The sequence below is a fragment of the Paramormyrops kingsleyae genome, chromosome 18, assembly GCF_048594095.1.
Source record: "Paramormyrops kingsleyae isolate MSU_618 chromosome 18, PKINGS_0.4, whole genome shotgun sequence".
NCBI lineage: Eukaryota > Metazoa > Chordata > Actinopteri > Osteoglossiformes > Mormyridae > Paramormyrops > Paramormyrops kingsleyae.
The window spans coordinates 27,750,864-27,774,462 of NC_132814.1; the positions used below are offsets into that span (position 1 = coordinate 27,750,864).

Consider the following 23,599-nt stretch of genomic DNA (forward strand, 5'->3'; position numbering starts at 1 on the left):
AAGGTGGGCGACGGGCAGCGGAAGGAGCAAGAGGGGACCACGAAAAGGGCAAGGAGACAAGCCGAGGGACAGACGAAGGGGACAAGGAGGGAGTCGGAGGGGGCACCGGCGAAGGCAAGAACATAAGAACTATACAAACGAGAGGAGGCCATTCGGCCCATCGAGCTCGCTTGGGGAGAACTTAACTAAAAGCTCAGAGTTGTTAAAATCTTATCTAGCTCTGATTTAAAGGAACCCAAGGATTCAGCTTGCACTACATTATCAGGAAGACTATTCCATACTCTGACTACATGCTGTGTAAAGAAGTGCTTCCTTAAATCCAGTTTGAAATGTTCTCCCGCTAATTTCCACCTATGGCCACGAGTTCTTGTATTTGAACTAATTCTGAAGTAACTATTCGGTTGAACAGCATCCAAACCTGTTAGAATCTTATAGACCTGGATCATTTCCCCCCTCAGTCTCCTTTGCTTGAGGCTGAACAGATTTAGCTCAACTAACCTTTCCTCGTATGACATTCCTCTGAGACCAGGAATCATTCTTGTGGCCCTACGCTGCACCTTTTCTAAGGCCGCAATGTCCTTTTTAAGATATGGCGACCAAACCTGCACACAATATTCTAGGTGAGGTCTCACCAAGGAATTGTATAATCTTAGCATTACCTCCCTTGACTTAAACTCCACACACCTGGAGATATACCCCAACATCCTATTGGCCTTTTTTATTGCTTCCCCGCACTGGCGAGAATGAGACATGGAAGCATCAACATACATACCAAGGTCTTTCTCATAATCAGCTACCATTATTTCAGTAGGTCCTATAAAATACCTGTACTTTATATTTCTGCTCCCTATATGGAGTACCTTACATTTATCTATGTTAAATTTCATCTATTTTTCGTCACTAATTAAATCAAGATCCCGCTGTAGCTGCTGAGCCGCTAGTTCAGTATCTGCTACACCACCCACCTTGGTGTCATCTGCAAATTTTACCAGTTTACTGTATATATTCATGTCTATATCATTTATGTTAAATTAGGAACAATAGTGGTCCTAAAATTGAACCCTGCGGTACCCCACTATGAACGCAGACCCATTGTGACATTGTGCCTCTTATAATTACTCGCTGCTTCCTATCTGTTAACCAGTTATCAATCCAGGTCCTACAGTTCCTAAAATACCTGTCGCTTTGAGTTTAAGTAAGAGCCTCTTGTGGGGGACAACATCAAAAACCTTTTGGAAATCTAAGTAGATGACATCATAGGCCTTCTTATCATCAACTTCCTGAGTAGCTTCCTCAAAAAACTCCAACAGATTTGTTAAACAGGATCTACCTCTCCTAAATCCATGCTGGCTATCCCTCAAAATGTTATTTGAGTCCAGGTAATCTACCATTTTGTCTTTGATTATAGCCTCCATAACTTTACCAGGAGGGGGGGGGGAAGCCGCAGCAAGCGACAGCGGAGCCATAGCTGGCAAAGGCGCCGTCCATCGATGCGCCGGAGCAGGGGGACCCGCAGGTGACCGACGACGAGTCGGAGGCGGGACCGAGGCCAGGTGACGAGGCGTCGGAGGAGGACCCGCAGGTGACCGCCGACCTGGAGCCGCAGGACCTGCAGGCACCCCCCGAGCCCCAGCCAAGGCAAGCGAGGGCGAGCCAGGGGGCAGGGCGGGCGGGAACCTGGCCCTCCGTCTGTGACCTCTCCCTTTTCTGGATACTGACAGGTGGGGCTCATGAAGAGATCGCCCTCGCTCGGGCGTAGGAGACAACAAGGAGGTCCCCGAGGGGTCCCACTCGAGTTCCTCCTCCAAGGAGAATGGAGTGGTGGTCAGGAGGTCCAGGACCTCCTCGGGGACATGGACAGGGGTTACGGGCAACAGGGCAGGAGTCACTCGTGCAAGAGTCACAGGGGCAGGCGGAGCCGCAGGCACTGGTGGAGCTGTAGCAGGGACAGCCGGTGAGGGTGAAGCAGGAGCCGCATTGGGCGTTGCTGCGGGCAGTGCCGGGACAGCTGGCGTGGTTGCGGGTGCTGCAGGAGGCGGGGTTGCAGCAGAAGCCTCCTCGGGTGCTGAGGGAGGCGGGGCCACCGGGACAGGCAGGTCCGGAACGTCAGTCACCAGCAGGACGGGTGAGACAGGCAGAACGGGCGGCAGACGAGGCCGCAGCAGGCAGGCGGGCGGCGGGCGAAGCCACAGCAGGAGCCACCTCGGTCGGAGCAGGAGGCGAGGCTGCAGCAGGAGCCGCCTCGGGCGGAGCGGGTGCCCCGGGCGGAGCGGGTGCAAAGTGTCGACCGCCGGGACAGGCAGGACAGGCAGAGCCGGTGCCTCGGGAGTGGCTGCGGGCGTAGCGGCAGCAGCAGGCTGGTGGGCTATGGGCATGGGTGGATTTGCAGGCGTTGCTAAGACTTTGGGCGCGGGTGGAGGCAGGGCTGTAGCAGACACCTCGGGCGCAGCAGGAGTTGGAGCCGTTACAGGCACCACCGACACGTGGCCAGCAGGGGGCACCGCAGGGGCTGCCGCAGCGACCGTCGACTTGTGGCCAGCAGGGGGCGGTGCAGCCAGAGTCTTGCTGGGTGTTGTGGTGGCCGCCGTGACAGGCACGCCAGGCTGGACAGGTCGGACAGGCACGTCAGGAATGGGAGCCAGGGTTAATGTCTCACGTGCAGGCATTGCCCATTTAAGAGCCCACAGGATTCTGGTTGAGGCGGGGTTGCCTCGGAGAGGGCGAGCGGCTGGAGCCACTTCTCCATTACCCTGTCGATGAGCTGCCAGAGGTTTTCGCACACTTCCGCTATTATGTGCGCTTCCGTGAGCGGGGTTACCTCCTGATGGCGGGTCCCGCTCCGGCTGGCCAAATCCATTTTTCCGGGGTCCTCTTGAACCTCCGGTTGGTGAAGCCAGTAGATAACTTATTGCAGCAGATGGATACCCTGGTCCTCCATCTGCTGCGGCGATTCTTCACAGAGATCAGTCATTCTGTTATGTCCGGTTGTCGGCAGGCGAGCAAGCTGGCGAGTTGTAAGGGGCGGGTCATTACAATATGACAATGACTGATCTGGGGAATACTGACTCAGACACGGACTAAATACACAGGACACGTTGAACATAACAGGCAACAGGTGATTACAATCGGGAATTAACATGACGTAACGAGGGGGGCATGGCACACAGGAGGATTGGACGAGCAGGTCATGACACCTGACCCTCGCTGGTACAGCTAATGACGACGTCTTCCTGTGCCCTCCGGTTACCGACGCTGATTGCCCAACCTTCACCTGTGCTACGGACCTCATTCTTCACCCTGTTACCTTTGCCGCCCTCCAATTTTCCTTCCACCCATTTCCAGCCTGCAATAACTGTGATAGTCCCATGCTGCCTTGGATCCTGTTCCTCATTGCCTTTTTTCCTGCAATAAAACCATTTTCCCCGCTACTGATCAGTGTCAGTGTCCATCTAGTGGGTTCTATCACAGAAGATCTCACCACAGCAGATCAGAGCAGCCTCCAGCATGTTTCCGAAGCCCTGGGAAACCAGGGAGTCTTCCTAGGGCAAGATCAGACAGAGCTGACAGTGATCAGTGCATCACTGGAGTCATTTCACCAGGGTTTGTTGGAGTTTCCCTCCCAGGTTCTACACCAATGTTCAAGCCGTGTCAGTCAGTAAACCGCAGCTGGCGCTGAATAGTCAATACGACAAGGATCCTGGATCTTGTCCTTCCATCTTATCCCAGTGCTCCTCAATATTCGAGGTACAGCCTTCCGCATTCTCAATCAAGTACTCTAGAGTTACATATACTATAATCACTACACTCACTGGCCTGGCCAGGGAGTGGAGAACAGCAGCCTGGGATTCTGGAGCCCCATTCTGCAGTCATTTCGCCTGATTTGCAGAGAAAATAAAGCTTGTCTTAGATCTCTCCAAGTCAAGAAGAGAGGCAGCATGGGGGTTACTGCAGCTTCGTCAGGGCAACCGATCAATCTATGCAATTCAGTTTAGAATTTTAGCAATGTCTTGTGGATGAGGTGGCACTGCACAGTTCGATGCTTTTTATCAAGGATTGTCAGATTCAATTAAACATGAGCTGACTACATCCAAGCTCTCCAACGCGCTGGAGGTTTTAACTGATTTAGCCTTGTACGTTGACAGCCGGATCCACCAGGGCAAGAGGGAGCAACAGGAGAGGGACAGATTTCCATCTTCTATCGATTCAACAATTTCTCCTGGGGAATCAGCTCCTGATTCCTTGCAGGTTGATCAGGCTCATCCTGGGCTGAGTGGCAGCAACGATTGTCTACCAGGGCGTATCTATATTGTGGGAAGTTGGGACATGCCTCATCATATGATTGCGCCATTGACCTGCTCCCGGGAACAACTTCTCCCAGGGGGTGCCTTTATTCACTCTCCGGAGAGGGCTGACAAGGAGGAGTATATAGGGTTAGCATTGGCCACAGGCATTATATGACCATCTTCTTTTACTGAGGAGGCAGGTTTCTTTTTTGTAAAACGTAACTGACAATCCCTCACAATGCAGGTAATATGCCTCATTCTGGACTCCTCTAGCAACTGCTTATTCGACACAAAGTCAAAGCAGCGTTACCCATGGATCCTCCATATCATCCATGTCTCACAGCCATACAGCGGGACAGAGAGCACCAGAACTCTAAAGACTTGGACCTTTTTCCTCCATCCATCCATTTACTTCCGCTTATCGGAGGTCAGGTCGCGGGGGCAGCAGTCTCAACAGGGAAACCCAGACTTCCCTCTCCCCGGCCACTTCCTCCAGCTCCTCTGGGGGAATCCCGAGGTGTTCCCAGGCCAGCCGAGAGACATATTCCCTCCAGCATGTCCTGGGTCTTCCCCAGGGCCTTCTCCCAGTGGGACATGCCCGGAACACCTGACCAGGGAGGCGTCCAGGAGGCATCCTAAGCAGATGCCCAAGCCACCTCATCTGGCTCCTCTCAATGCAGAGGAGCAGCGGATCTACTCTGAGTCTCTCCCGAATGACTGAGCTCCTCACCTTATCTCTAAGGGAGAGCCCAGCCACTCTGCGGAGAAAACCCATTTCAGCCGCTTGGACTCGCGATCTCGTTCTTTCAGTCACTACCCACAGCTCGTGACCATAGGTGAGGGTAGGAACGTAGATCGACTGGTAAATCGTGTCTACCTTTTTCCTCTTAAAGATATCAGGAGTGCCACACATCCCTTTACAGCGACCTCATGACCCCTCATGATCTCCCAATCCATCTACTGACTTCATAGGAAGAGTCACCAGAGACATGAATGTCTCTGCCAAGGTAAGTGAATCTCTTGACGAGGTCGACATTCTCCCCAGAGACAGACACACTACTGATGACAGTGCCTAAGAAGTCATTAAAGGCCTGGATCTGGGTTTTTAACCAGGACACTCTCAATCCCAGACACTCAGACTCCATGCAAGCACTGAACAGAGTAGGAGCAAGAACACACCCCTGGTGAACCCCAGAATCAACTGGGAAGAATGCAGAGGTTCTTCCTCCACTCTGCACACCACTCACAATACCAATGTACAGGCTGGCTATTATGTCCAGCAACTTCAGGGGGATCCCACGAAGTCTCAAGTTGTCCCACAGGACAATTTGATCAACTGAAACGCTTTACGCAAGTTGACAAAGGCTATAAAGAACCTCTGCCGATATTTGTACTTCTTAGGCATAAACCAGACTGCTCTATTTGCTGATAGGCGAGCAAGTGATTATGGATCCTGTTAAGGATGACCCTAGCAAGGACCTTACCTGGCACTGAAAGCAGTATTATCCCCCTGTAGTTGCTGCAATCCAGGCAATCACCCTTCCTTTTCCAGATAAGGACTACAAGTCTCATTTTCGAGTCAGTTGGGATGACGCCTGACTCCCAAATGGAAGCAAAGATTGCCTGCAATGCCAGGAGGACAGACTTACCACCAGCCTGGAGAAGTTCACCCTGGATACCACAGATCCCTGCAGCCTTCCCTATTCTCAGCTGATTCACCACCCATGTAATCTCATTATTCTCATTATATCTCATTGTAATCTCATCCAGGATCCAGAAACCTGCAGCCCCTGACCTTTAGCAAAGTAAAATAACATGGAGCCACTCTCACCATGGTCTCCAGACCCATGGGAACTGACACAATCCTCATAGCCAGCCCTGTCAGTGCCAGTGGTTGCAATGAAGTCACCCATGACAGAGGAGTGTCAACTCGTAGGTACCCATCAACCACCGAGTGAAGCTGTGCGTAAAATGTCTCCCTCAATGAGACATCACTCATAGCGGTCAGAGCATACACTGAGACAACAGACAAGACACCCAAAGAGTGCCTTAGCCTGAGTCTCATAATATGCTATTTGAAAGGAGTGACATCAGACACCATCAGGAGGAGCTGATGCGCCACAGCAATAGCTACTCCCTGAGTATGGCAGCCATCAGACCAGCCAGCCCAAAAGTAGGTATAACCACCTACAGAAATCTGGCCACTTCCCGGTCTTCATATCTCAGAGAGTGCAGCTACTGAAATCCAGAGTTTATGAAGCTACCCCAACAGCAGAGGAAGAGGGTCTTCTTGCGGGAGAGACCAGATGTTCCATGTGCCTACCTGGTTGGGCCACCTCAAGCTGGGGCCCAAGTGCCACCCTGCAGTGGGCTATGCCTCAGCACCACACCAGCACTAATCCCCAAAAGACCTGACCCTATTAGTTCTCCAATGGTTTAGACTGCTGCAGATATGAAACTCCTGAAAGCTTTCCCCCATCCCCTTCAAGATGCGTGGAGGCTTCCTGTGGGCGGCGGCAGCAAAGCCATTCTGACAGAGAGCAGAAAGGTGTCATGCCTGTTCAGATTGAGCTGTTGTGAGTTGTTTTACAGTGGCTGGAGTGCCAATCTCGCTATCAACCCCTAAAATATTTCACTGCAAGTTGAAGGACTGCTTGCAGAGCCAAATGCAGTTTAACCTCATACCCAGGGCAGAATTACGTGACAAAATTAGATAAGGATAGTATATAAATGATGAGTAAGCAAGTGATTCTTTCTATTTCAGTGTGTATAATCACATCTGATGACATCCTTTTCTCTTTGCATCTTTTGCTTGCATCTGGTACCTAAAGATGGACCTTTGGATTAACTACAGTTACGACTGTTAGCCGATTGACAGGCTGCCTGTCTAATCAGTAACAAGCACATAACATTTAGTAGGCACTTATCCTTCCCATTTTCAGTGCCGCTAATGTTGTAGTGTTTGTGCGTTTGTTGGTGTATTTTTGGATTTGCTGGCGTGTTTTCGTATTTGCTGTTGTGTTTCTGTATTTGCTGCCATGTTTTCATATTTGCTATTGTGATTTTGTATTTGCTGCCATGTTGCAAACTAACCCCAACACTTCTGAGATAACTAATTTTAGGTCTATAATAGAAGAATATAAATTTGCCGTAAGATTTCTTGCTTGAGCGTGAGAGTCCCTCGATGCATCATTTCCTGCAATGTTGCTATCGCACCTGGAGCCATACTCATTCCTCACTGCTGTGGACCCGGGCCCGGATGGAATTTTATGCGTCACTCCCATATTCCTGTTTACTGATTAGGCCAGAAGGTGTGGTTTATCAGCTAGTATTTGCCACTGCATGTCCCTTCATGCAAATTAACCCTCATTTTGTGGGGCCTCTTCCTGTGTCCAAGGTTATTAATCCCTCTGTGGTGTGCCTACAGTTATCATCATCCATGCAGCGGGTGCACCTGGCTTTTCATGTGTCCCTCCTCAGACCTCCTGCGACCAACGTTCTGGCCTCCCCTGAGCTGCTTCCACCCCCCCCCCTTCTGGCTGGTGGATGGTGACGAGGTGTTTGCGGTTCATCGGCTGTTGGATGTCCATTGCTGGGGACTGTGTTTCTAGTACCTTGTAAATAGGAGGGATATAGTCTAAAGGAGTGTTCCTGGGTCCTGGCTTGTTTTGTCCTCAACCCATCCTTCATCTCAGATCTCCATCGTTGCTGCCTTGACCTCCTTCAGTCAGATGTCAGAGTTGGGGGGTTACTGTCATGGACCGCTCTGGGTAAGCCCAGTCTTCATCCCGACAACCATGCCCCTCCGGGGATTCTGGCCGACAGGACACCCCTCCTCAGGGAAGTCCTATTGTTCTGGCCCTTTAATTACACAAGGTGTCTATTTCTGGGAGCTTGACTCATGGATTTTATACAAGATCTCCATGGTGTGCCCAGAGTTTGAACATTTCTTCCTGTGTCTTTCCTGTGTTCCGACCCTCACTTTGCTTCCTTGACCCAAAATTCTGCCTGTTCCACTCGTGCCAGACGCTGATTACCCGACCCTGGCTGGTACTGCCAATGATGACTTCCGCCACTGCCCTCCAGTTACTAACACCAATCACTCGACCTTCGCCTGGACTACGGACCTCGTTCTTCAAATAAGAGGTAAATAAACCCCGCCTGCCACCTAACAATGGAAAGGGAAAGTCTTTCAAAGTTTGAGAACTGACGGGAGTGAAGACAAACTCATGCTCTTCTTTAGGAAAGAAGCCATGCACTTCCAGACGAAAGCCTCTCCTCCCAGCTCTGACAGGGGAACAGGTGCCAGGGAGCCCAGGACGTGAACTTTTTATTCTTGACCGTGAGGACAATCATATTAACGAGGATAGCGATTTTGAGAAGGAGGATAGTGACCACTGGTAATTGCACTGTTAAATTTATTAAGGTAAGCTGTGATGTTTATATTTAGGTAAAATCCTAGTTCTTCAGTTAAGATTTTGCTTGCAGCTACCGTAACATACGAGTACTTACAATCTGTGTGTTTGTTTTAAGAAAAGTTCCAGTAAATGTACCCAGTATGTTTTACAGGGTTCAAACAGAAAGATGGTGGCATTTGATTCACTCATATACAGCCATGTATTGTATGATGGTGCACGTGGCTCAATAGGCTGAGCATGCAGCTTAAAAGCAGATATTCTATCCATCATGCATTCAAAACTTGCCTGAGATCAACCTCAGTTTTGTTTGATATATTTTTTTTTTTTCCTGGCTTCTTGTATTGATAACACATGTCTTTGCTTTTGTGTCCTTGTTAAGTTTAACCTGCCCGTGCCTTGTTTATATATGTTCTATTTATTTATTAACCTGCCCGTGCCTTGTTTATATATGTTCTATTTATTTATTAACCTGCCCGTGCCTTGTTTATATATGTTCTATTTATATTAACCTGCCCGTGCCTTGTTTATATACTTTCTATTTATTTATTAACCTGCCCGTGCCTTGTTTATATACTTTCTATTTATTTATTAACCTGCCCGTGCCTTGTTTATATACGTTCTATTTATTTATTAACCTGCCCGTGCCTTGTTTATATACGTTCTATTTATTTATTAACCTGCCCGTGCCTTGTTTATATACGTTCTATTTATTTATTAACCTGCCCGTGCCTTGTTTATATATGTTCTATTTATTTATTAACCTGCCCGTGCCTTGTTTATATATGTTCTATTTATTTGCCTTCCAAGTCTCTCCTAGTTTCAATAACCCTCAGTATTTGTTAACGTTTTCTAGACTATTGTGCCTATTGATTGTAATTGTCCCCCACCTGATCCTTGTTGCCTCAAGTCCTTAGTGATTGGTTGATCAGGATATGGTTCTCACCTGTCTTGTGTCATGTCTTGTTAGTAGTGTATTTAAGTGCCTGCTTTTGGCCTGTTTCTTAGTGGTTCATTGTGGTTGTTCTGCTGTGTTACTGTTAGTTATACTAACACTATCTTAGTTTTTGTAGCTTCCTTCCTTTGGTATTGTTGTTCCTGTGTGCGCCCTGCCTTAGTTTAGTTTTGATCCCTTGTGGTCACTTTATTTTCTGTTTTGTTAAGCCCTGGTTTGCTGGAGTCACTATGTGGATAGTCTCTCCTTCGCCATGCCCCAACAAAACACATTAGGTGATTTCATCAATATGTGAACATCAGTGTCCCTAGACAGTATAGCCTACTACAGGCTAGAGTACACTCTAAAATAATGATAAAAAAGTAAAAAGATAACTAGTAAGAGTTGTTTAATATCATTATCAAATATTATGAATTTTGAAAGTATATGTACAGGACTGTGCAAAGGTCTTGGGCAGTGAAGAACGTGATCTTCATGTTGGTGTAGAGCTATGATGTCTCAGTGTGTCCAGCTTAGCCGTCCCCAAACCTCTCCTCCTCCGAAGTCTCCCCAGTATTTACACTAACCGTCTGATATAGCAGTGTTTTTTTTTCTTTTTTCTTAATTTGCCCACCAGCACACCTTATATGGCTAATCTATATCTCATTGACTATTAAAAACTAACTAAATTTACTACCTACGTGAGCTGGTGGTGAGACGTAACAAACACATGGAACGGCTGAAGTGTCCCTGAGCAGAGCTTCGGGAACTGAAGCGGTGTCCATCTAGCCGTCCAGCAAGATTTTCAAGACATTAACCTTGTGTTACTCTTCATTTGTATATGCTATTGTTGCTTTTTTTCCTGAGAAAATCTGTACTTACTACCCAGATAAAACATTTTCTATGACTATTTAAAATTTGCACAGTAATGTACTATGTTGTGGCGTGGCCTGTGCTGGCGTGACGCTCCACTCTGCAGCTCCAAGACAAAGGGGTTTATTAAAACAAAATAGATCACATTATCAAAACCAAAAGGATCACAAATAGGCAAGGGGACAGAACTTCCAACATGTCGTAACAGCACACAATGATTCACTAAGGAACTGAATATACATAGGCACATGAATACACAGGAACACCAGTGCAAACAAGGAACAGGTGCAATTAATAATCAATTAATCAATCAAGAGAGACATGGGAACAATAAGAAACAGGTGGAAGTGGAAACATTAAATGGGGACAAGATCTAGGGGGTTATAACAATCACCGAGACAGGGAAGCACAATAGACTAGGGGAAGTAACAGGGAAGCACTATAGACTAGGCAAAGTAACAGGGAAGCACTATAGACTAGGCAAAGTAACAGGGAAGCACAATAGACTAGGGGAAGTAACAGGGAAGCACTATAGACTAGGGGAAGTAACAGGGAAGCACTATAGACTAGGGGAAGTAACAGGGAAGCACTATAGACTAGGGGAAGTAACAGGGAAGCACTATAGACTAGGGGAAGTAACAGGGAAGCACTATAGACTAGGGGAAGTAACAGGGAAGCACTATAGACTAGGGGAAGTAACAGGGAAGCACTATAGACTAGGGGAAGTAACAGGGAAGCACTATAGACTAGGGGAAGTAACAGGGAAGCACTATAGACTAGGGGAAGTAACAGGGAAGCACTATAGACTAGGGGAAGTAACAGGGAAGCACTATAGACTATGGGAAGTAACAGGGAAGCACTATAGACTATGGAAAGTAACAGGGAAGCGCTATAGACTAGGGGAAGTAACAGGGAAGCACTATAGACTAGGGGAAGTAACAGGGAAGCACTATAGACTAGGGGAAGTAACAGGGAAGCACTATAGACTAGGGGAAGTAACAGGGAAGCACTATAGACTATGGAAAGTAACAGGGAAGCGCTATAGACTAGGGGAAGTAACAGAGGGCTGACTACACTAGGAAAGTCTAAGAGAATTTTTTTTTTTTAATTAAACAGGACGAGCAGGGAAAACCAAAACAGGGAAGCAAAGAACCAATAACACACTAGGGAAATCTGGAAACAAACAAACAAAATATGAGAGACTGGCCAGTCTCACACCTACAACTAGAGAATTAACAGATCAGAGTCACACGCTCAGCCCATTGAGCCATGCAGCAGTCCAGAGAGAGGGAGTAGCACACTGGGGCTGAAAGACCAGAGGCAAGGAGGAGAACGGGACGGCCAGCGACACCTGCTGGCCAAGTGGGGAGGAGACGGGCGCCACCTGCTGGCCAAAGTGGGAGGAGACGGGCGCCACCTGCTGGCCAAGGTGGGAGGAGACGGGCGCTGACCTGGACAGTACTGCATATACTAAGAGTGGATTAAAAAATGAACCTGACGCAAAAGTAATTCAATCCTGATAAATATACAAGTCTAAAATATCAACAGATTGTTACGTTGTATTGATAATTACAATGCTTAAATTTCCAGTTTCCAATTGCAATTAAATTGACATCTAACACTGAACAAACACTTATACAGAGCTGTAATAAATGCAAAATATGATCATTATAATTTATCTACTTTAGTTTTGTATAACTCTGCATAGACTATATTTTATACAAAAAGACACATACTATTTCATCAATCAATCAAAATGCTTTATTAATCCCTAAGGAAATTATATGGTTACAGTTGCTCCAGGACAGTAAGAAAATAGTCAACAAGTTAAAATACCAATACAAGATATTACAAATTACAAATATTACAATATTTCTAATAATATGTGTGTGTGTGTGTGTGTGTGTGTAATATATATATATATATATATATATATATATATATATATATATATATATATATAATTAACTAAAGGTAAAATTGAATTGAGGTTCCCCTCATCATACTGCCTTGTTATGTTAATGGTGTAAATACAGTTGCTGCAGTACAGTGTATATACCTGTGCTTAGATGGAGGAGTTGTACAGATAGGCAGGAATTTATTTCCTGTGTCATTCAGTGGTGCATTTGGGTAATCGTAGCCTCTCACCGAACGTGCTCCTGTGACTAGCCAGCACATCATGGAGTGGGTGGGAGGTATTGTCCAGCATTGTCCTGAACTTGGACAAAATCTGTTTCTCCGACACCACCTTTAGAGAGTCCAGCCACTCCATCCCCACAACATTACTGGCTTTCCGGATCAGTTTGTTGAGGCTGTTGCCATCCGCTACTCCCAGCCTACTGCCACAGCATGCAACAGCATAGAGAAGGGCTCTTCAAATCTGGACCTCGATTCCAAATCCAGGCCTTGTTTTCAGTTCTCCCAGGTAGTTGTTTAATAATTACTGATTCTGATTGGTCAGAGGCTTCACACCTGACTGACAAGCAAAGGAAGGCTGGAAAACCAGCAGTGCTCGGACCTCGAGGACCGTGATTTGAATAATAGGGGCATAGAGTATGGCACTGGCCACATCAGACTGATCCTGAGCATTGTCTGACAGATGTTAAAAGACCTCAACTGCCTCAGAAAATAGAGACGGCTCTGGCCCTTCTTACACAGTGCAGTTGTGTTTTCAACCCAGTTCAGTTTGTTGTCAATGTATACAAGGTATTTATAGTTCTCCACTTTGTCCACATCGACCCCTTGGATTTTTATTTAATATGGAAAAGGAATAAATAGCACGCTAGAGTGTAAACCAAGTTTCTGGTAGCAAAGCAACACCCAGAGAATCAATCTATCATGTATTATCATACAAAGGGAAAAAGAAACAGCGATCAGCCATGACGAAGGAAAGAAACTGCAACATTGTTCTCTTTCTCTTATGCCTGGCCTCATATATTTCAGCGTATGGCAGCTAATTCCTGGAGCAAGACAGAGGGTAAAAAAAAATCTGCTGCCATAGTGCATTGAACCCAGCCATGCCTGAGCGCCGTTTTCTGACAGCCTGCCTAGTGACATGTCAGTTTCTGGAGAGGGCTGCCATTAAAACCCTTCCAGCACTGTGCTCTGAAAATCTCCTCGATTGGATTGAGGATGGAAGAATAGGGTGGAAATAGAATACCTGGAAACTGTGGATGATTGCTGAATTAGTTTTGGGTGACTGTGGCATGGTGGAAACTGACAACAGTGGAAATACACTGTTCTGAACTGTGTCCAGGCGATGAAACAGCTGAACTGTGAGCTGCGTGTGGCGGGTGGTGCGGGGGGTGTAGCGGGGGGTGTGGCGGGTGGTGGTGCGGGTGGCGGGTGGGGCGTGGTGGTGTGGGGGGTGGGAGACCTCTTGCTAAACAGTTCAATTCTAGTATTCTCTAAAGACAACATCAACTTGTTTAAAATGTAAAAATTATCCTTTAATTATTAAACGTGTATAAAATCAGCACGAACTTCAAACACACACATACACATATACACTCACCTAAAGGATTATTAGGAACACCTGTTCAATTTCCCATTAATGCAATTATCTAATCAACCAATCACATGGCAGTTGCTTCAATGCATTTAGGGGTGTGGTCCTGGTCAAGACAATCTCCTGAACTCCAAACTGAATGTCAGAATGGGAAAGAAAGGTGATTTAAGCAATTTTGAGCGTGGCATGGTTGTTGGTGCCAGACGGGCCGGTCTGAGTATTTCACAATCTGCTCAGTTACTGGGATTTTCACGCACAACCATTTCTAGGGTTTACAAAGAATGGTGTGCAAAGGGAAAAACATCCAGTATGTGGCAGTCCTGTGGGCGAAAATACCTTGTTGATGCTAGAGGTCAGAGAAGAATGGGCCGACTGATTCAAGCTGATAGAAGAGCAACTTTGACTGAAATAACCACTCGTTACAACCGAGGTATGCAGCAAAGCATTTGTGAAGCCACAAAACGCACAACCTTGAGGCGGATGGGCTACAACAGCAGAAGACCCCACCGGGTACCACTCATCTCCTCTACAAATAGGAAAAAGAGGCTACAATTTGCACGAGCTCACCAAAATTGGACAGTTGAAGACTGGAAAAATGTTGCCTGGTCTGATGTGTCTCGATTTCTGTTGAGACATTCAAATGGTAGAGTCAGAATTTGGCGTAAACAGAATGAGAACATGGATCCATCATGCCTTGATACCACTGTGCAGGCTGGTGGTGGTGGTGTAATGGTGTGGGGGATGTTTTCTTGGCACACTTTAGGCCCCTTAGTGCCAATTGGGCATCCTTTAAATGCCACGGCCTACCTGAGCATTGTTTCTGACCATGTCCATCCCTTTATGACCACCATGTACCCATCCTCTGATGGCTACTTCCAGCAGGATAATGCACCATGTCACAAAGCTCGAATCATTTCAAATTGGTTTCTTGAACATGACAATGAGTTCACTGTACTACAATGGCCCCCACAGTCACCAGATCTCAACCCAATAGAGCATCTTTGGGATGTGGTGGAATGGGAGCTTCGTGCCCTAAATGTGCATCCCACAAATCTCCATCAACTGCAAGATGCTATCCTATCAATATGGGCCAACATTTCTAAAGAATGCTTTCAGCACCTTGTTGAATCAATGCCACATAGAATTAAGGCAGTTCTGAAGGCGAAAGGGGGTCAAACACCGTATTAGTATGGTGTTCCTAATAATCCTTTAGGTGTGTGTGTGTGTGTGTGTGTGTGTGTGTGTGTGTGTGTGTGTATATATATGTATATATATGTATATATGTATATATGTATATATATATATGTGTATATATATATATATATATATATATATATATATATATATATATATATATATATATATATATATATATATATATATATATAATTTCTATTTTGAATGTCCTTCACATAGTACTTGTTCAACTGCAAGAGAATGACGCAGGTTGATTTCATGGTTACTGTAGGCCCCTGAAGTGGCTTAGGTTAGTATGGAGAACAGAATCACATAACAGGCGGCTGGGTGGTAATTAGGAATGATGCTACACAACAAATATTAAGCTGTCTGACATGGTAAAGAGAACCAAACATGGCCAAAATCTACACATCACTGAAAACAAGTTGGTACCTAGTCGGGGTTATTAATAGTCACGCTCTATAAATAGGTATGGCGTAACAGCAGGCAACACTGATTGGTCAGTGCGGCTGTCCATCATCAGACACGTGGTGCGTCGGAAGACGACGCTCATAGCTGGAGGGATGCAGTAAGCAGTGAGGTCAAGGTTATTGCTGTACCATACACGTATAACCACTTACAGGCCATATATACTTCCAACAGTCATGAAAAGTTGGATTACTACAGGTACAATATAATAATCTATACCACAAGTGCGTCTGCTGCTTTACCATGAGTAAATGTCCTGTAGTTGTGTTCTGGGCATATCAGTATTAAAACTGACATCTAATTTAACAAAGTAAGTAAACTGTAGTCATGCCGTGGGCTTGGAAGTTGGAAATAAAATTGTCAGAGAACACTGGGTAAAAGATAACTTTATAAGTTCATCATATTTTATAATGGTCACTACGATATTTGCTGTGTGATATTGAATGTTGTGATGAGATGGGTATGTTTCAGAATATCACAGACTGAAATTATTGTTATTATTTTTCTTAATATTTCCTGATTCAGGAATCATTTGTAAGCTAAATAAGCAGCATGATTATTAAAGTATGGCCTGGAAATCTAAATTCTGCTGATTCAATAAAGAATTAAAGATTGAACACATTTTTATTATTCAATTTAACTTCTCTAAATCATAACACTTACATTCTGACATTTTCATTCATCCCTTTTTTATGTGGTACAACAAAAAGCCGTCCCAAGTCCTGTCTTTCACTTTATCTGAACTACTTTCCAGTTAGTGAGCATGAAGAAATCCATAAAGTGATGGGCAAAGTTTCCCACATGGAGAGCATTACATTAAAAAATGGCTTAATTTACAATTCTTAACATCTAAATTAAATACATGAAATGTCACATCAAATAAAGGAAAGCATTTTCCCCGGTAATGGATACAGCCCACATCAATAGCAAATGCATCAACCAACCAGCCATCCGATCTGTATGCAGCACAGAACCATACCAAATGACACTCCATAATAGGTGATTATTATTAAGCAACTCCTTCTGAGGCAAGATCTTGCCCACAGACACCCCAGTAATGAACAGATTGCATAGATGATGAGTGAAAAGACAGCTAAACAATTAAAATTAATATAAAAATTGCAACAAAAAAATAAGAAGAACTTGTAAAAAAAAGTATTCATTTTAACCTCTCTGTTCATCTGGGTTTGGCACAGTGGTTGGCACTGTGGGACCTGGTCTCTGCCATGGCTCCATGTGTGTGGAGTTTGCGTGTTCTCCCCGTGTCATTGTGGAGTTTGCGTGTTCTCCCCGTGTCATTGTGGAGTTTGCGTGTTCTCCCCGTGTCATTGTGGAGTTTGCGTGTCCTCCCCGTGTCATTGTGGAGTTTGCGTGTCCTCCCCGAGTCATTGTGGAGTTTGCGTGTCCTCTCCGAGTCATTGTGGAGTTTGCGTGTCCTCCCCGTGTCATTGTGGAGTTTGCGTGTCCTCCCCGTGTCATTGTGGAGTTTGCGTGTCCTCCCCGTGTCATTGTGGAGTTTGGGTGTTCTCCCCGTGTCATTGTGGAGTTTGGGTGTTCTCCCCGTGTCATTGTGGAGTTTGCGTGTCCTCCCCGTGTCATTGTGAAGTTTGCGTGTTCTCCCCGTGTCGTCGTCGTAGGGTTTCCTCCCGGTACTCTGGTTTCTCCCCATATTCCAGTAACATGCCGAGGTTAATTAAAGTTACCAAATTCCCAGTAGGTGTGAGTGTGCCATGCCAAGTGTTGTCACCCCCTCCCCCCCCCTGGGTTGTTCCCTGCCTTGCGCTCATAGCTTCTGGGATGTGCTCTGGTCCCCTGTGACCCTGCATAGAAACAGAAAATGGATGGATGGATATTTTTGTTACATATTTTCCAGATGCTTTTCCTAGTCAGGATTACCTGGGACCTGGAGGCTGAGGCAGAACAGAGAACTAGGCTGGGGTTCACCCTGGGTATGATTCCAATTCATCACAGGGCACAAACGCACAAACATACACTAGGCAACATACTGCACACTGGGCATTTAGACACGCCAATAAGCCTACCTATATGTCACTGAAATTCAGGAAACCCACAAGAACCTGAATGTGGGTTGCAGAGAACATGCACCCCCTCCACGCACAGAATGGAGGAAGATTTTTAACCCCAAATCCTGGAAATGTGAGGCAAAAATGCTCCCTGCTGATGCACCGACACCCAGAACATATTTGTGTTAGGAAGGAATTTGACTTTTCCTCTCTGCTTCTCTTTTACGTGAGCTGTTCAGTGCATGTATTACATTTACCATGATTGTCATTCTTGGTTGGTGTGGAACACAGACAGAATTTTAAGCATTTTAATTTCGACACCTTCAGTGTTGAGACTTCCAAGCTAACAGCACAATGACAGACAGGCAAAGGCGGCAGAGTGACAGGAGTTGGTTGGGGAACACAAACCGTTCTGCATTTTAATTCCAGTCTCAGGGTGTTGAAAGATTGTAGATAGTGGATCGGCGCTTCCCCAGAAAAAGGAATTTAAAAAATTACAGTTTAATGAGAATTTTGTTACTAGTAGAATCTGATCACTTGGAACCAGTTTCATAAAGTAACCCACTTTCTAAAACCAAGTCTTACAGTAAGGCTGTGTCATGTTTGACAGAACTGGCGATTATCTTAATTGGAGAGAATGGTGTGTTATTCTGTCCTGGTTTAATGTAGTCTTGCTGAGCCTGACTGTTAGCTTTTCAAGTTAAATCCCTGGAACTGTGGTCACGCTGTTGTTAGCATCATACTGTTGTTGGCATGCTCGTCAGCCTAACTTACTCTGTCTAATGGATGGAACAGGAGAACTCAACAGCTGTTGGAAAGATTTAAATTATAATTTGTATGTGTTCTGGCTGCAGATGTGTGTTGCTGCAATATAATAGAATTGCTGTAAGAATACTAAACATTAAACATTTTTATAATTATTAATTGTCATTTTTATATCAGTCAGTACTCAGTTGTACTCAGTAGTCATTCCTGTATCTACCACTGAGGACACGGAGGTCATCTCCTCTCTATTTTTTCAGATTTTTTTTTTTTGCTATCTTGTTACTGAATTTTTTCAAAATGGCTATTACTGCTTTCAGAAACATGTAAAAATTAATTTACACTGTAGCTAAAAGAAAAAAAAAAAATCAGGATCAAGTCTGGAGACCCTCATAGGAAGGACTCACACTTTTGACCTCGGTATTAAAAATACTGGGACCGGCCCTGCCAGTACCACTTTAAGTACATGTATGTCAGTCTTGGATTCATATGCAGTTTGTTTTAATGTTATGGTAATTGCCATTAATACCGAGTTAATCAATAACTAAGTGTTAATCTGCGATGAGTCGTGCATCATGCGTTTTTGAAAGCACGGCTGTAAAACGCCGCTTATCGGTTATGTTTACTCTTGTTTGTATCAGTCCAGATTTCCACAGCGGTGCAACAGTACTATTTCCAAATAACGATGATAGTTTATGTCAACATTTCATATTTGGTGCACTACGCTGAAAATTACGTCTTCAGCTCATAAACAAGAAAATCTTTCTGCACGGACGTGTAAGCTTCTAGTAACCATGCCATAGGCAGGTAAATGCGCTTGAACAAGGGCCTTATTCCATAGAGATCTTGAATAAATTGCAGCTACACAGGTTTGGAACCAGAATGGCGCTTAATAATAAAATAACCGTTTACTTTTGCCCGTGACCCACGCGGCTCTGAACTCCCCCACATCCAGTGAAGTCAGAGGGTCATCACAAAATGTTTCTAAATGCAGCAATGCAGAGGCAAAGAAATGTAAGTACATGTTCAGCCATTGCATTGTTAAGTTGGCTTTATGTAGCTTCTGGGAGTCGTCCGGGTTATGGGTAGCGAAGGGGCACTTCTGACAGACAGTGCTATTGGCTGCCGTAAACCCACTGTCACGACGGTATGTTAAGTTTCCCCTCGGCACGGATCTACAGGCAAACATTAAAATGCAATTTGTAGCAAAGTCCAGCTTTCCTATTGTGGCACTATTGATTGCACGCACATTGCAACAAAAGCACCATCAGAGACTGAAGCTGCCTTTGTGAACAGAAAGCAGTTTCATTCCATCAATGTGCAGCTCATCTGTAATGCCAGCATGGCGTTAAGAAATGGCCTGGATCCATGCATGATGCTTTTATTGTATGGAACAGCAATGTAGGATGTAAACACTTCGAGATGAATGGCCGATTGGTAAGCTGAATGCACATGTATGTAATATGGAATGTACGGCAGAGTATCTGTATATACGAGGTCGCCTTTCACTGGTATGTCCACGTGCCACGTCAGACAATGCTCACCTGCTGAAGCGCTGACTGTTAACCCCCATGCCGGTTCAGTGGGACACACGGAGTGGCACACTCACTGATAAAGTGCATCATAGGTTCTCTGAAAAACAGGTGGTGATGTTTGGACAGCTCAGCCATTCTGTTATACCACCTGACAGAGGTGTGCAGCATCATAGCAGAGTGCTGTGTCCTGCACAACATAGATCAATGTCTCAGTCCGCTGTGACACTGATGCATAGGTGCAGCAGAATGTAACACAGACGCTGGAATACTTTTTGACTGATTTGTTTTTAATGGGACGCACATTTTGTCCAAAGCCCCTCTAATTCCCTGCTGTTGTGCAGTCATGGTCCTGAGCTCTTTGACAGTCTGCCTCTGTAGGTCCTTGCTAGCGTCTGTGAGGACATGCCAACGTGCGGTGAATGTACCAACTAAGTTCGGCATCAGCCTCGGGCTAAAAAACCTTACAAGCTTATTGGATGAATAGGACAGATTAATTTAAGATCAACCAAAAATTATGCTAAGAATAACTATCAATTTGTATCTCAAATGAAGTGTATAGTTCTGAATTTCATGTCATGCTCCATGTTATCAACTTAATGCTATACTTCAGCTAAAATTGCAGTTCTACTAAGGATTATCTTCCAATTCAATTAAAGATTTTCTTCAATAAAAATATGACAAAGTGGAGCCCTAAATCTGAATGGCAAATGGATGAGTGGGTATCCTTAGGATGAACAATCATAATTTATATAATTAGGGATCAACATGATTGACCATTTGCAGAATACACACTCTTTCGACATGCCTTCTCATGCTGTTAGTGTAACTGCAGCAAGCAGACTTTACACAGAGCTCAGGAAGATAAAAGCATGCTTGTTACCGATATATACATCATGAATAATTCTATCAGCCACTCGGGGGGATCCCAGTGGTTAGACATTCTGCTTCTAATTACATTTTCATGCAAATTTGATAGTGGAGTTCATTATTACCATCAATTCCTTGGGTATTGCTGTGTTGAATTTTTACAATCCTTTTGCTTATTACACAAACATCAAAATAAGCAAAATGGGGCAGAGTGCTGGCAGTTACCAACTACTGCTCATAAACCAATAATAGTAAGATATTGTTACAGAATCTCACCTTGTCTGAGGTGACCTTTGCAGTTGATAAGCCATTTCCTGCAGTAGATGCCAGCTGGTTTTCACTGCATTTTCTCAGGCGTTTTAGACTGAGTTATTCCCTTTTCTGAGGATATTGCAGCATTGCTAATGAGACGGGCATTTCTAGGCTGAATGTTGTATTGTGATATAGCCCAGCTTCTTTGCTTGCCAGTCTGAAAGGCCAGATGAAGTACATGGTAAAAACCTCTTTATACAAAAAGCCTGTATCTGTTCGTATGTGGATACTGTACTTCAGAAGCAGGGCCCTTTAACCCCTGTTAAAGTTACTCTGCCATTGACTACGATGAAAACTTGATCCCTTGAAATTTATTATGTAAATATTATTTAATAAATCAAATGAGAAATACAGGTTGTCCTCTTGTACTGTTTTTATGTGCTTTATGTGCTTAATTTTAAAAATTAACTTCTTTCATGAATTCTAAATTCTTTCATGAATTAGCTAGGACTGAACAAACTTTACAGAATGGGGCCGAGGTACATCTAATACCACAGAAATAAGTATATAGAAAATAATATTGACCAATATGTGAATAAACTGAAACTGTGTATCACTTATATAATTTATAAAACTTAAAAGCTACATTCTTACATTTTATCCAGAAACTTTACTCTCAACAGGTTTGGGAAGGCAAAGTCCACACTGTGTGTTTATTTTGTTATCTTGCCAGGGATACAAATCAATGGTACGCAAGTATAAATGTTTAAATGTACAGTAATTTCTTGCTATAACTGTGAAAATTAACATTAAATAAGTTTGCATTGGCACTATTACAAGACATTAGTCATTCCAGGATATTCTGATTTTTCAGATGCAGAGTTTAGCACAAAATCAAGTAAGCTCCACAGTATTTGCACGAGCTTGCAATTTTTCTAACGGCCAAATTAACAGACGGCCAGATCCTGTGTTGCCATAGCAGTGTGCATTTATGTGTGTTTTGCTAGGCTGCACTGCGGGCAAGACGAGCACAATGAACACATCTGAGTTACCAACAAAATTTACTGCTAAATACCATACAAAACAATTCCCAAATGTTGTGCATGAAAGTAGAGGCAAACATCTTTGCATAAACACATTGTTGCTGTATTCCACTGTCTTTGTGAAGTTGGAACAAACAATATGTATGATAACGATATATCGGTTAACAAAATGATGTCGCCAGGTGATATTTAAACTTTGTGAATATTTAAAATTAGCAGCATCAGAGCTAAAGACGACGATTAAGATAACGGACATGATGGCATTGGACAATCGCCGTTTTCTGTAGCGGAGGGAGGGCAGGGATTTTCTCTGGTCATTAGTCACCAAGTACCAGCTGCAACATACTTATAATTTTTTATTAAATCTGGCTCATATATTGATCTTTTGTTTTCCACTGAATAAAAATCAATGTAATTTTACCATTCTGAATGAACAGAAAATGTGCACCTATCCTCTTGCTACTCGGTTTTCCTCATTGTGCTGCACTGTGACTTAGTGCTGTATTCATTCCTGTCTTGAATGATAGGTTGCCTTTTGTAAGATCAATAGATTTGAATGTGCAGTACTTTCAAAACCAGCGATTTTTTTTTTGCTTTTACTTGAATAGTATTTTACTGAAAGACCTTTACTTTTCGTGTGGTACTTTCACTTAAATATTTCTTTGGGGAAAACCCTAATCCCAACACGATGACCTTAACCCCTACCCAACCCTAACCATAACCACACTTTTTACTTTTTTGATTGCATTTACAGATCTTTGTCGGGACCTGGAAAAAATGGTCCCCACAATGTCAAAATAGGTTATCACATTACGGGGGCCAACAGTTTGCATTACCCCAAGAGTTTGTTCTTCATCATCCATCATCCATCCATCATACCTGTTCTTTTGGTGATGGTTGCCATGGCCACAGCTCTTACCAAGGCCAACCTATCTAGCTCTTTCTGTGGATCCTCAGATAAGGGATATAATTCCCTTGGAAGCTGATCAGGTATCATCCTTATGAGATGCCTGAACCACCTCAGCTGGCTCCTGCAGCAGAGCAGCATCTCTGTTTTGATGTCCATCCAGATTTACACAATCCTGTCATGCTTGGCAACCTTGCAGTCAAACCTCATTTCGGCACCTTGTACTTGTGACCTCGTCCTATTAGTCACTCCCCGCAGCCCACGCTGGGTGGACGGCAAGTCTCCTCTAACACTTCACCCCCACGGTCGTGCTCAGTGCCTGCAAAGCTGCAGTGACCACAGTGCTGCCCTGCAATCCCTCCTTCCCTAATACTCCTCAATAAGATACTGAGGCACTTAAACTGGGCAGATTCTGAGCCACTAAGGGCAGATTCTCCTCCTCACTAGAACTGTGAAAGGAATCCATTCTTTTATAAAAGAGCACCAAGGGTGAGGAGGTGCTAATTCTCATCACCACTTCACATTTGGCAC

At 44.6% G+C, this 23,599-nt stretch overlaps 1 long non-coding RNA gene across 1 annotated transcript; it reads right to left on the reverse strand.

Annotated features, from left to right (window-relative positions):
* Positions 1 to 17,314: 17,314 nt before the first annotated feature.
* On the reverse strand, positions 17,315 to 21,036 carry LOC111854394 (uncharacterized). The gene is made up of 3 exons (XR_002840665.2): positions 20,992 to 21,036; positions 20,009 to 20,096; positions 17,315 to 17,498 (listed from the first exon to the last, which is right to left on the reverse strand). It is a non-coding gene; the product is annotated as an uncharacterized lncRNA (long non-coding RNA).
* Between the last annotated feature and the right edge of the window lie 2,563 nt (positions 21,037 to 23,599).